The following is a 13841-nucleotide window of genomic DNA, read 5'->3' as shown; positions in this document are numbered from 1 at the left end:
TTTTATAAGTACTAAATTCCACATACATATACATATGTTGTTTGAATCTGTATTTATATTCATTTTCAATCCCCTTGACGCCTATTACTCACAAAAACATAATTCTTAATAATTTTTATCATACTTTATACATAATTTCTTTCTTCACACCAGCCTTCTGCATAAATGTCCTTGTAACATGGACTAATTTATTCTTCTTTGTGAAATTTTATAGAAAATAGAATTACCAACTTGGATATTGACCTGTGTTTTAGAAAATAAGTGCATTTGCTAAAGAAAACAGAATTATCCATTAAAAGGATAATATATTTAATAAACACCCTCATAAAATTATTGTAGTTGTATTTACACAGACTCCACAAATTTTCTTATCCTAATGCTCTGCTGAGCATCTCTTCCTTTGGGGAGCCAGTCCTCATTCTCACCACTGGGTTGACTTGATGTGCTCATTCACACTGTTACACTCTCCCTGATCATAATGGTGAGCCAAGTCAGTTAAAGTCTTTGTCCTGTATTTACACTCTTTGGGATCAAGCAGCACACCAGGATCCACATTTCTCAACTGTCTGCAAAAGTTATTTCTGAATATCAAAGACAAAAAAATCAGGGATTTGGAAGAATCATGGGGAATGGGGGTTCCTAAAAGCATCAGGTCCCCATTCCTCATACTTTCCCTTTAGATGTCCATGTGAGCTATACCAGCCTTGTGCATCAAATCTATTTGAGTTGGTTTGCCTCACATTGTTTTATTTATTATTCTTTTATTTGAGTTTATGTTTGGGAGATTTATTCACACCCCCATCTCAATCAGATCATTTTATTGCAATCCATCATATGTATATACCACTATTTTTAAAATTCAGTATGTGTTCATTGTTGAGAGCTTCAGTTACATGTGCATAACTAACAAAAGAATGGAAATAGAGTCCCAGATGAACCAATCTCAACATTCATACCTCTGAGATTTTAAGATTGTAGATTTTGCAGACTGAGTGGTAGGTTCAATATGAAAGCTTTGCTTTATTTGAGAATATATTCTGTATAAGCAAGACAAGTGAAAGAAAGAGTGAAAAATAATACTGTAGTACTATTTACCTCAACCATCTGGTAATTCAGATGAGGTAGGGGAATTATTTCTCCATATCCCTTTATACCGTTGACATATTACCAAAACTGATATGTATTTCTGCAAATAGAACTAATGAAGATTTCTAAACCACTATGATATAAGAATTTACTATTTACTGAAGAACTTGTGGAGCATAATTATACACACCATCACTAGGGTTTATAGAATGATGTATACCTCCTTTGAACCACACTTTCTTGTGTTTATATTTTATTAAGTGCAACAAAGTAAATGATCTCCCAAAAATAACTACATTCTGTATAGGTAGTAGCTGGCTCTAATTTCTAAATTGCATCTTTTTTCAAAACAATTTTCAAGGGATTTTGTATATATGTTACTTTATAATACAATGCGCAAAACATAATAAATCTTCAATGTATTTTTAAAGATAAATAAATGTATTGCTGAGTTTCCAACAATACTGCTCTCTGAACATCTCAGGATCTCTGTTCAGTACAATGACAAATGCTCAGTTTATGTTCTAGGTACATGTACTATGTGAATTTTATTCTGCATCCTCTCAGGCTGGATTAGGTCTCTCTGATCTGTGAAAAGTAGAAGAGTAAAGGTAAAACCCAATTGGGAGATCTATCTTTTTATCTGAAATGCTTCCAATTTTAATTAATAGAAATTATACAAAAGTTTATGACAAAGGTTTGATATTTCAATGGAATTCAGTGCCTAAAATAAAGATACCTTCAAACATTTCACTCAGAGAACACTGTATTTACATACCCCAGAGGATTATCTTAGATAGAGCTTGGATGTAATATTATTCTACCTCAACTGAGACATTCTAACACGTGGATGCTAGAAATGGGCCAAATACAGTTAATATTTTTTTTAAAAAAAAGGAAAATAAAGAGGAAATAGTGCCACTGAAAAACTGCAATCATTCATGCAAACCTGGTGGTCCTCCCTGGTGCTACTTGTTTTGGACATCTATGTGAAAGTGACTGAGTGGAAATCAGAGTTCACAGAGAGAGAAGAAGACCTGGCTGCATCCACTGGCAGAGCCTTCAGCCAGTCAGGTTTCTGTTTTGGAAGCTGATCTTTGTTGTTCCTGTCACTAGACAACTGTATTTGTGGCTGATTTTATAATGTGCCTGCAGGTCTCACACTCACATAACCTCCTAAAGATTACTGATTTCAGTTTGGAATTTGTATATCTGAATTTTGACTCTATAAATAAGGTACACTATCATTACTCCTCTATAATAATGATATAAATTAAAATTACCATTGTAGTAGCACTTCAGGAATCCACACTTCATGTTAGTACATCAGCTTCAGAAAGAGAAGGGAGTATCCCAAATGTAACATTTTAAGTAACAATTTTAAAAAGATATATTAATGTTTTTGATGTTCTTTTTACTTTGATGGATTACTTAGAGGGAAATTAATGAACATGATATTCTCTTGAGGAAGGTTTCTTTCTGAATTTCTTCACTACATAAAATTACTATTATAATTTCACATCCATAACTAGACACCTTCCCAAAGGTGTGAACCCATACTTGAAATCACTTCCTGATCAGCTTCAATAGATGTATAAAGATGTACAATGGATTCTTCAAACTCTATTAGAAACAAAATAATCCCTTAAAAACACACACACAAAAATCTTACATCTCTGGATAACTTTTGTTCGTAGTTTAAATTTCATTTTTGTCTTCTTTAATGGGAAAGATGATATAAAGATTCACGATTATTTTAGTCACAATAACCTAGTTTCTATCTCAGACTCACACTATTTAGTGGTTACTTTTCTCATCCCTAAATGGAAAATAAAAATAAAGTGTCAGTTATGAATACACATTGAAGTTTTTAATTAATTAACAAATGCTATCTTAGTTGGAATCACTATCTGTGAATCTGTGAATTGAAAGTTTCAGGGCATAAAATAGTAAAAAATTAATCTGAGACTTTTTCTACACTGAGTTCACATTTAGTGAATAAATACGGATTCTGTACCAAAAATAAAGGAGGGAGAGTGTCAAACAAAGTAAAAAATCAAAGATACCTTCAAATTATAAGAATAATATGTCCCTATAAAAGAAAAATCAATTTTACACACACACACACACACACACACATTTCTGGCAAACACACATATTCATATATATATATATATATATATATATATATATATATATATATATATAAAACAGTGTGTATAATCATACCATGAATCAGCAATTTAGAAAGGACATTACAAATTTCTTCTCCAAAATCTGGCTTCACACACTTCCTCCAAGAAATCACATTCAGGCACCAACTGTTGAATCCAAGCCCTGACACCGCAACCCTGAAAAACAAAAAGATTTGACAATATAACCTGTGAATTGTAGCTTCCTCCTTCTATTCAGTGGTAATTGTTGTTTTTCCTCCCATAGGATTTGTGCATCTGGTTGGAAGACATGGACCTTGCTCTGGGTGAGTGGAAGTGAATTCTGGAGAAGGATGGATTCCAGTATCTAATGGGAATTTCACATTACCCACAGCCCAGGTCATCTGTGCAGATCTTGGGTGTGGCAAGGCTGCATCTGTCCTGGGAAACCTGCCCTTGAGAGAGGACAGTGAACAGATCTGGGCTGAAGAGTTCCAGTGTGAGGGGCAATAGCCTGGCCTGTGGTTCTGCCCCTGTCCTGCTAGTGGTTCTGCCCACTAGCCTGTGCCCTGTCCTGCAGGCAGCTGCCCCCACAGAGGGGCTGTGCAAGTTGTCTGCTCAGGTGAGACTCACAACAGGTAGATAATCTCCCTACACAATATATTGGGGTAAGAAAAATATGTAATGCTGCTAAAACCCTGTCTTCTACCAGAATATACAGATGTTTGGCTCATGAAAAATGGCAACTCTCAGTGTGAGGGTCAAGTGGAGATGAAGACCTCTGGAGGCTGGAGAACACTCTGGGCCTCCCACTGGAATATGGCCAATGCCAATGTAGTTTGCCGTCAGCTGGGCTGTGGAGTCGCCATCTCCACCCCAAAGGGAGCATACTTTGTGGAAGGAGGAGATGAGATCTGGAGCAAAAGATTTCACTGCTCAGGGTCTGAGTCCTTCTTGTGGAATTGTCCTGTGACTGCCCTGGGTGTTCCTGCCTGTGCCCATGGAAACACAGCCTCTGTGTTCTGCTCAGGTAAGAGAGGTCAGGGCTGACTGGTACTAGAGTGACATGTCTCTAAGAGCAGAGAGCATGGAAAACTGACTTCAAAAATGAGACATTTTGTGGTGTTTATTCCATGGACAGTGCAGACTGTGTAAAAGGTTCAGTCACATGGGAAAATTCTCAGGGAGTTTAAATTAAAGTCACAGAATCCATTTTGCCTTTAAACCAGCTCTGGAAAGGCTCATGAAACCCTCAGCCTCAAGCTCCCCAGGGGAGCAGTGAGGTTTTACTGAAGAGGCTAGAGAGAAACAGAGCACACTAGGGAGAGGGCTTTTATTGGGGAACAAAAAATTCTGCAGAAAATCCCATCCAATGAAGGTCAAGGGGGGCAATGTGGCAAGGTCAGGTGGGATAATTGAATCTTTGGGGCAGTGATGAGACAAGCCACCACACAGACAAGAAGAGTCGGAAATGCTTTGCCACATTAAAAGTGACTGAGAGCCTCACACCCAGCCTGGGAGGAAAGTCAGTCACATGCAACGATGGACTATGGTCTCCCACAGTGTGAAGTATGATTCTTTTTTGTTTTCTTTTTTTTTAGAGAGAGAGAGTGAAAGGAAGAGAGAAAATTTTTTAATATTTATTTTTTAGCTTTTCGGTGGACACAACATCTTTATTTTATTTTTATGTGCTGTTGAGGATCCAACCCAGCACCCAGCGCATGGCAGGCAAGTGTGTTACCACTTAAGCCACATCCCCAGCCCAAGAACTATGATTCTTAATGATCATTCATATTTCAGCCCTGTCAAGAAATATTAAAAGGATTGGTTTTAAATGAACATTATAATTTATTGAACTTCATAGATAACACTATATAACAATGAAGGACAGCTCATAGTCCTCAGCCTGAACTATCAGAGAGCATCAGCAGCTCCCAGAAGTCACCCTCACATTCCTCCAGTCATTGTCCCTTCCTCCCCTACAAAGAAGAACACTATAACTTTTGCTGCCAAAGAATATTTTCTTCAGATTTTAAGCTTCATGTAAAATCATGCACCATGTTCTCTTTTTGTTCTTTGACTCAACATAATGTTTATAATTTACCCATGTTTTTATTTTTAGCTGAGTCCTATTTTTATTGTTGTAGAGTTTTCTGCAAATAACTACAGGATCATATATTGATTCATTCAAATGATGTGGAGATTGGAGTTGTTTGCACTTTCTGAGTAGCCAAATGATTATCCTACAAATTACCATGTCAATATCATTTGGTGCAAATGTGGATATATTTGTATATCTTTATTAATCTTTGTTTTTTTATGACCTCTATTTATAAGACCTTTCTAGAGTCAAATTCTTGTTCTTAATGAAGCACAGCATATCATAATTTCTTGTACTTGTAGTGTTCTAGTGTCCCTTTAAAAAGAACTTTGCTATTATAAGATCATAAAATATTTTTTCAAGAGTGTCTTATACATGTTTAGTTATGTTTCTTTTATATATAGTTGCACAATCTTTCTGGAATCAGAATTGTATATAGTGCATGGTATGAAAATTGTTTCACATCATTGTTTGCATAAGCAGAATTGACTCAGAATCATTACTGAAAAGACTTTTCCCCTCTGCTGTGTTATCTTTGAAATACACAGGGTGCAGTTACTTCTGACTCTTGCTCTATGCTTCATTTTGGTCCATTCTATTATTTTCTGTGGTTGTAGCCATGCATGCCAACTTAATTATTTTAAGTTTATAGTATGTCTCATTAACTTTTAAAAAGATAAATTTAAAATAACTGATCTAATTGTGTTGTTTTTCCTGCCCAATGCATTGGTTATACTTGGTCTTATGAATTTCAAATAAATTTTGCAAACAGTATGACATATTTAATTCAATAATAGAATGATGGCATTTATATTGAGTTTGGATTTGACCTAAACATCAATATGAAGCTAATTGACTTACAAGATATACCTCTAATTTCCCTCAGAGATTTTATATAACTTTTACTAGGTATACTATTGGTGTTTCATGTTTTTGATGTTATTTTATGAGTTTCTTTTAGTGAAATGTCCTAGGAATTAATTCTACTAGTATTTTATTCAGCTTTTTGTGTTGTGATAGAAAGACCTGACAAGAACAATTTTAGGAGAAAAAATTTATTTTGAAGACCAAGGTTTCAGAGGTCTCAGTCCATATTTATACTATACCATTCCTTGTGGTTTGAGGTAAGGCAGAATAACATGGTTGAAGAATGAATCAGGGGAAAGGATGTCAGGAGATGGCCACCAAGAAGCAGAAATGGGGAGAACTCTGCTCAACACAGACAACATATAAATCCCATCAGGGACCCATCTCATGCAGCCACTACCCACATGACTATAGTCACCACCCAGTTAATACTATCAAAGGATTAATGTGCTGATTAAGACATTTACAACCCAGTAATTTCACTTTTAAATTTACTTCATTGTCTCACACATGAGATTTTTTGAGACAGCCAGTATCTAAACATCACAACTAGTTTTCACAGTTACTTTTTGGTGTCTTTGTTTTCCCTTTTTTCTCTTTCATGTATTTGATTATTTTTCTTGATAATTTGAGAATTCTGAATAAGCTTCAAAGATAATACAAAATTCCAATATAACCCTAAGCTAGATTCCCCAATGCTATTATTTTTCTATATTATCCCCTCATCCTGCCACAATCATCACTGAATATATAAAATACTTCTGAGTAACTAGCAAGGAGTAGGTGGATAAGATATGTTCCTCATGAACTGGTGAGATTATACTATGTATACAAAAAGAGATATGAAAAATTATGCTTTATATATGTAATAAGAATTGTAATGCATTCTGCTATCATTTATAAATAAAAAAATTTACACACACACAAAAAGATGTTTCTTACCCTTAAAAAAATTATCAAGAATATTTACATAAATACAGTGTCATTCCCAAATTCCATAAAATAAACTGTTAGCTTTCACATATGATGGAGACCATGTGCCACTTGTCTTTCTGTATCTGGGTTATTGAACTTAGCATAATGTCCTATGATTCCATCAATTCCATCAATTTTGTTGCAAAAGGGAGAACTTCAGTCCTCTTTATGGCAATATTTATACCACATTTTCTTTATGAATTTTTCTTCCAATGAGCATCAGATTCCATTCTGAAGCTATTGTGAAGAGTGCCACAATAAACATGGAAATGTATGATTGCTGTTTCACAGTAAATATATTTGTCCTAGTGGGTATTGCTTTTTAATACATCACCCACCCTCCCCCACAAAAAATAGCAACACAAATAAAAATACATTTCATTTTGCCCATTATTTCCAGATTCATAAATTTAGCAATGATTTTTGCCAGCTGCTTCTTGTGGTCTCTCATGAGGTGGCACTTGGATCTCATCTGCAGCTGAGGTCATTGTAGACTTGACCAACCTGGGAAACCAGGATAGTTCATTCACATGGCTGGTAGCTTGAAGTTCAACTGTGGCTACTGACAGAACAATATGCAAATACTCTCTCCCACATGGTAGTCCACAGAGTAGATTTCCCATTAAGCAAACATTCAATATCAAGAGAAGGAGGCCTGACTTTCTTAGCTAGGTTCCTAAGTCAAGCTGTGCTGCCTTCACCACATTCTGTTGCTTATTGACAACTCACCACTGTCAGCCCAGATTGGAGGGCAGGAGGAATGGACTGCAGAGGTCAATAGATAGAGTGTCACAGATTTTGTGGGTATTTTTATAAACTACATGTGTGTTGAATATCTAAATTTGTGTATTTTCTAATTTGTTTTTTTCTCTATCAAATATGGCCTTAATAACCTAAAACTCGTCAAGTAAATAGGAATGTCAAATTCTCTCACCATCACTCTTAGTATCCTATTATATTTCTTTTGTTTTTGTCTTTCTCTTCTTCACTATGTATTTTCCCATGTTCTTCCAGTTAATATTTCTATTTTGTGTTAACCTACACTGCTGTTAGACTCATCCTCTGGTTTCTTACTTGTAGTCACTGACTTTCTTGGTCTTTTTTACTGAGATCTTTTTAGTTATACATAACTCTCAAATATTTATTGATTTTTTGTTTTTTTCTACCAAGATTTATGTCATGTCATTTAATTTATAGAATTTAATCATGATTATTTGAATTAACTATAAGGATTTACCCATACCACTCTATAACAATCTCTTTATTTTTCTCCTTTATCTAATTTGTTTTCTACATAATTTGCTTTATATATATGAGGCTTTTATGATTGACAGGCATCGTATATGAAAAAAAATCTATCCTACAAAAACTTCACAAAGAAATTTATCTAACTTTTTCAATTCACTTTATTTAAGGTCGAGCACATTATACAAAAACAATGAAGTTGTGAGATACTGGGTACCATCTTTGACAAAAATATTTTCTATAAAATATAATACAAGTTTCCTGGGTGTTTAATATGATTCCTCTTCTTTGGTCCAACCTAAATTTTACTTGTGCACTCCCAGGAAAAACTGGTAAACATGCTGCTATTTTCAGAGTCTTACCTACTACATTTGAATGCTCAAATACCTCCAAGTAAAAATCAGATTCTAGTTTTTACTTTTGTCTGAACTTGACTCCTAAGTCTTGCTTCCCTGAAGATGAGCAATACTTTCCAACAGCACTGTTATATTCACACTTTATCCTAAAGTCATTCCTGGGACTTTAGTAGATTTACACTTCATTTAATTAAGAGAGAAGTGTGTGTTAGAAGCAGAAGCAGAATCCTTGAATAAGAAGATAGGAAGTTACTGATCATGGGCTACAGCTTTCAGATGCCATCACTGGATTATTGTCAATTTAATTCCATTTCCTTCTCTCTACTCCCATCTGTAGGAAACCAGACTCAGCTGCTACCCCAGTGCAGTGACTCCTGGGCTGACCCAGGAGGCTCTGCAGCCTGGGAGGGCCACACTGCCAAATGCTCAGGTGAGCAAGGCCCTTAGCACCAGAGCCTTCCCATTCCCTGTATAAATGCCTGACATGACCCTGTGTCTCCTCAGACAGCAGACAGCTCCGCCTGGTGGACGGGGGCAGTCACTGTGCAGAGAGAGTGGAGATCCTGCAGCAGGGCTCCTGGCGCTCTATCTGTGATGACAGCTGGGACCTGAGTGATGCCCATGTGGTGTGCAGACAGCTGGGCTGTGGAGTGGCCCTGGAGGCCACCATCTCTGCTCACTTTGGAGAGGGATCAGGGCCCATCTTGCTGGATGAGCTTAACTGCACAGGAAAGGAGGCCCATGTGTGGCAGTGCCCTTCCCAGGGCTGGGGACAGCACAAGTGCAGTCACAAGAAGGATGTAGGGGTCATCTGCTCAGGTCTGTGATATACTCTATGCATAGGCTGGAAGGGTCTGGAGAATGATGTCTGAGCCCTGCAGCAGGGTTGGGCAGTTGCTGACAGGGCAGTGGTGAGGTGGTGCTCTCATAATTCCTGTCCTTCCAGCAGAGGAGAAAATGAGGTGCTTCCATTTCCTGTTGTAGCAGCTGAGCTTCTGCTCCTTCCATATCAGCACTGTCCCCTGACACAGTCATTTTCTACAGTGTCCATTTAAAGCAGTCATCACTCTTCCGTTACCTGCCAGTGCAACATCCTGACCCACTGAATTAGTTTTCTATTTCTTCTGTAACAAGTTACCATAGACTGAGAGTCTTAAAACAATACAAATTTATCATTTTAAAGTGTGTAGGTTAGAAGACGGACCTGGGTCTGTCTGAGCTATAAACAAGGTATGAGCAGGATGCAACAGCCAAAGCTCTGGGAAGACTCATTTTCTTACCTTTTTCCACTTCTAAAAGTTGCCTGAATTCCTTATATGAACCCTTCCTTCTTCAAACACAAAGTGTTTCAACCATCTCATCATTCCCTGTTTTCATCACACTCTGGTGAGGGCCAGAATGGCTTATCTGTTTGTGAGGATACAGGTATAAGGTTTTCATTACATTGGGGAAATCCTATCCAGGGTGATCCGGGATAATATCACAATGAAAGCATACTTTTGTTAATATTTTTTGTTTTTTTTTTGTTTGTTATTTTGGTACTGGGCTTGAGTCGGGGGACTCAACCTCAGGACCACAGCCATGACACATTTGTTTATTTTTTATTTTGAGACAGAGTCATGCTAAATTGTTGAGGCTGTTTTTGAACATGGGATGCTTCTTTAGCCTTCCAATCAACTTGGAATACAACCATGTCCCATCTTACCTAGAGAAAGGACCATTTTGTTAATCTTGTTTGAAAAGCCCTTTTCAATGCAATGTGAGCTAAAATATTCATAGTCTCCCAGGATTGGAAATTGGACATGTTTGGAGCTCCACTATTCTACTACCCTCTGTTTATGCTGATTTTTTAGGATCTATCAGATGGTTAGTCAGAGAGAAGATAAAGAATACACTTTCTGCAGAGCCCTCAGATCAGTATTCCTACCTATTCATTTGCTAATATTACATTGTTGTAGAAACAGAAAAAGAGGTACGAGTTAGCAAAACAGGTTAAAGGGACAAAAATTTCACTCTTCCACCTAGTGGGCACTTCCTCAGGAGAGTCAGCAATGAGCACTCATTACTTAGGAATAAAGAAGAAACAGCAGTAAGAGTTGAAAGCTAACTGACCCCTGGTTTCCTCTTTTCCATTTCAGAGTTCCTGGCCCTTAGAATGGTGAATGAGGACCAGGAGAGTTCTGGGTGGCTGGAGATTTTCTACAACAACACCTGGGGCAGTATCTGCAGCAACCACATGGAACACATGGCCTTGTCCATGATCTGCAAACAGCTTGGCTGTGGGGACACTGGGACTCTGGATTTCTTGTTTCCTCCCAGGGAAGGTTCTAGACCCCACTGGATAGATGGAATCCACCATTGAAAAACTGATAGCTCTCTCTGGCAGTGTCCTTCTGACCCCTGGAAACACCAATCTTGCTCTCCAGAGGAGGAAGCTCATATTACGTGTACAGATGACCTACTGTCTATTTCTATGTGTTTGTCCTATGCCTGTAGGTTGTTGTCAGGAAAAGTTAATATATTCAAACATAATGGATGAGTTGAAGTAAGTGTACAAAATGAAAACTGGATAGAGATTACTTGATTAACATGTTGCAGTCCTGTTTTAAAGATAGATGTGAGGAAACCATTGATAACAATTTATATGAAAAGTACCAGAGACTGAACTGAATATATGGGAGCATGAAGTTATACTCTGTTGAATGCTCTTAGCAATTAGCTAATGCAGTCTGAAGTTATATTAATTAAACTGTATTATCTTAGTGACAGGGTGAATGATTTGACCTCAGTTATATGCATTGCTTGCTATGTGGGATCACTTTGTTCCCACACTTCCACCCCACCATAGGTAATGTGGCTTAATCATCACTATCATTTGATGATAGGTATCACAGTGATCATTTATCTGAGATGAGGAAATGGAGGTTAGGGGTACCACTTCATATTTCTCACGCTTTTAAGTTAGTAAGGGGCAATTTGGGGAATCAAATATATTGGGCTCTTTATTCTGAAATACATCTACACCAGAATGTCTGGACAGTCTCTCAGGTCATTTTGTTGATGGAAAGGAATCTAGTGACTTGTAGATAGAAACTTAATTCCAGGAAGGAGGACAGACACAGAAAACAACACCACCACTGTCTTCATGGATTTTACTCTCCAGCCTGACAACAAAATTATGCATAAATTTGAGTGTCATGAAGGTGTGGTGGAAATGTGTGATTTGAGAAAAAAAGGAATCATTTTTAGTTTGATAACTAAAGGAGGAGTAGAGGTCCAATGAAAGAAAAAAGTAGAGTATTTATCAGAGTAAATACTGGTGGGAGGAGCATAATGACCTTGAGAAGCACTGATAAAAATCTCATCATGTGTAGAGCAAGAAGAGAGTTGGTGGAGAGATGCATGATTACCTGGATGGTAAGAAGAGCTAGAGGTATCTCCAAAGTGTGGACCCAATAACAATCTTGTTGAAAAGTGGTTTGTTAGTCTTCTTATCTCTACATTATGGGGAATTGCTTTGAGATGAGGCATGGGTCTTCCCTTATTTTCTTCTTAGATTTATGTTCTCATAGTGCCAGTAGTCTTGGTTTGTTACTATATCCTCTGAGCCTTTATTCACATCCTACTGGAAACTAATATGCCACTTTATCCCTCTCTCAGAAAACATCCCATGGGGCCTGTTGGAAATTGGAGGCTATTTATCTTCTAATTTCTTAAGACCTATAATGTCCACTTCAGTTTCTTTTTCTGATAAAATTCTGTCTGTCCTCTGAAAACAATAATGTCCTCATCATTTGGAGGCTCTATGCTTCCCTATCAACATGCTTTATTTTTCAAGGTAAAGTCTTAGAATAAGATTATATCCTTTTATTAGAATATTTCTGGTGCTTCTTGAAATTTTCAACAGTTTCCTTTCTTTTTCTCCATGTCTAGCTACTTGAAATTTGCCCCATAAAGTGGTGTCACCTACCTCTTCTGCTGGTGTCACTCTCCAGTTTAACCACTCCCATCATCCAGGAAGGCTACAATACCAGCTCACCAGGCTCCTCTGTCTCCTGTTCTGGTGCTGCCAGGATCCTTGAACATACTGAGATAACATCCTGGCTTCTCCTTTCCTGACTCTCTCCCTTTGCATAACTCTGCTCCCTCCCACCCTATCTCCATGTATGGCCACACTATTGACCATCACTACCTGTCCAACTTGAGACCTTGATTGCATTGTTCCTTTTGTGACTGTTTTCTTTTATTTTTCTGGCACATACTCTTGATGCTCCTTTTCCAGATATTTTATCCTCTTGTAGATTCCAAATGCTTTCCCTTATCAGTTTTCCAGTTTTCCACTCTCTTCAGAATCGCACATGTTCTTCTTACCCTACTTAGACAATATGATGCCCCATTATGATACTCTCCCTTGAAGTACACTCAACTCCCTGCTCTCTTCCTTATCTGTCAATGGCAAATGTGGTTGTACCAATACCTAAATCTCCCCTGCCTTCACTAGACTAAACAAAGATTGCTGAATAATGAATAAGTATTGTATCTTGTTATAGTGTGAAATTATCCTGCTATTCTCTTTGAATTTGTAATCAAACTCTGATGGCCCCTCTGGCCCATATTGAAATGTGTTTCTCTCACATATGTTATTGCCCTCACTGTAACATGTTATTTTACAAATTCTTAGTTCTTCCTCATGCTGATATTTTAACCCCACCATACACTTAAATGATAATACCTCAAATATCCCTGGAAAATAGGAACCTTCAGCTGTCCACTTTTGTTTTTCCTCTTAAGGTCACTCTACCTTATTGGATGTTCTTATTCCATCTTACAGCTTTGCTATTTCTCCATTTGCCTTATAAATTTTAGACAGTTCTTGGTTGAACCTCAGACTCTCTACACTTACTTAAATGTACTTCTTCCTCAGATGTGCATTTTAAAGATATTGAATGGAATATTCTGTAGATATCTGCTAAGTCAAGTTGATTAATAATGGTAGTGTAACTATGAGGTATGCTTGTTGATGTTTTCTCTGCATGCCAAATCTATTAGTGAAATGGG

The 13841-nt window shown here is 37.3% G+C and overlaps 1 pseudogene; it reads left to right on the top strand.

Moving 5' to 3' along the window:
- Window positions 1-13841, top strand: part of LOC101958381 (antigen WC1.1-like) — an 85657-nt pseudogene that overhangs the window by 36074 nt on the left and 35742 nt on the right.

This window comes from Ictidomys tridecemlineatus, chromosome 6 (genome assembly GCF_052094955.1).
Source record: "Ictidomys tridecemlineatus isolate mIctTri1 chromosome 6, mIctTri1.hap1, whole genome shotgun sequence".
Classification (NCBI taxonomy): domain Eukaryota; kingdom Metazoa; phylum Chordata; class Mammalia; order Rodentia; family Sciuridae; genus Ictidomys; species Ictidomys tridecemlineatus.
The sequence above is the reverse complement of the archived record's forward strand: the minus strand, read 5'-3'. Positions and strand labels throughout refer to the sequence as shown.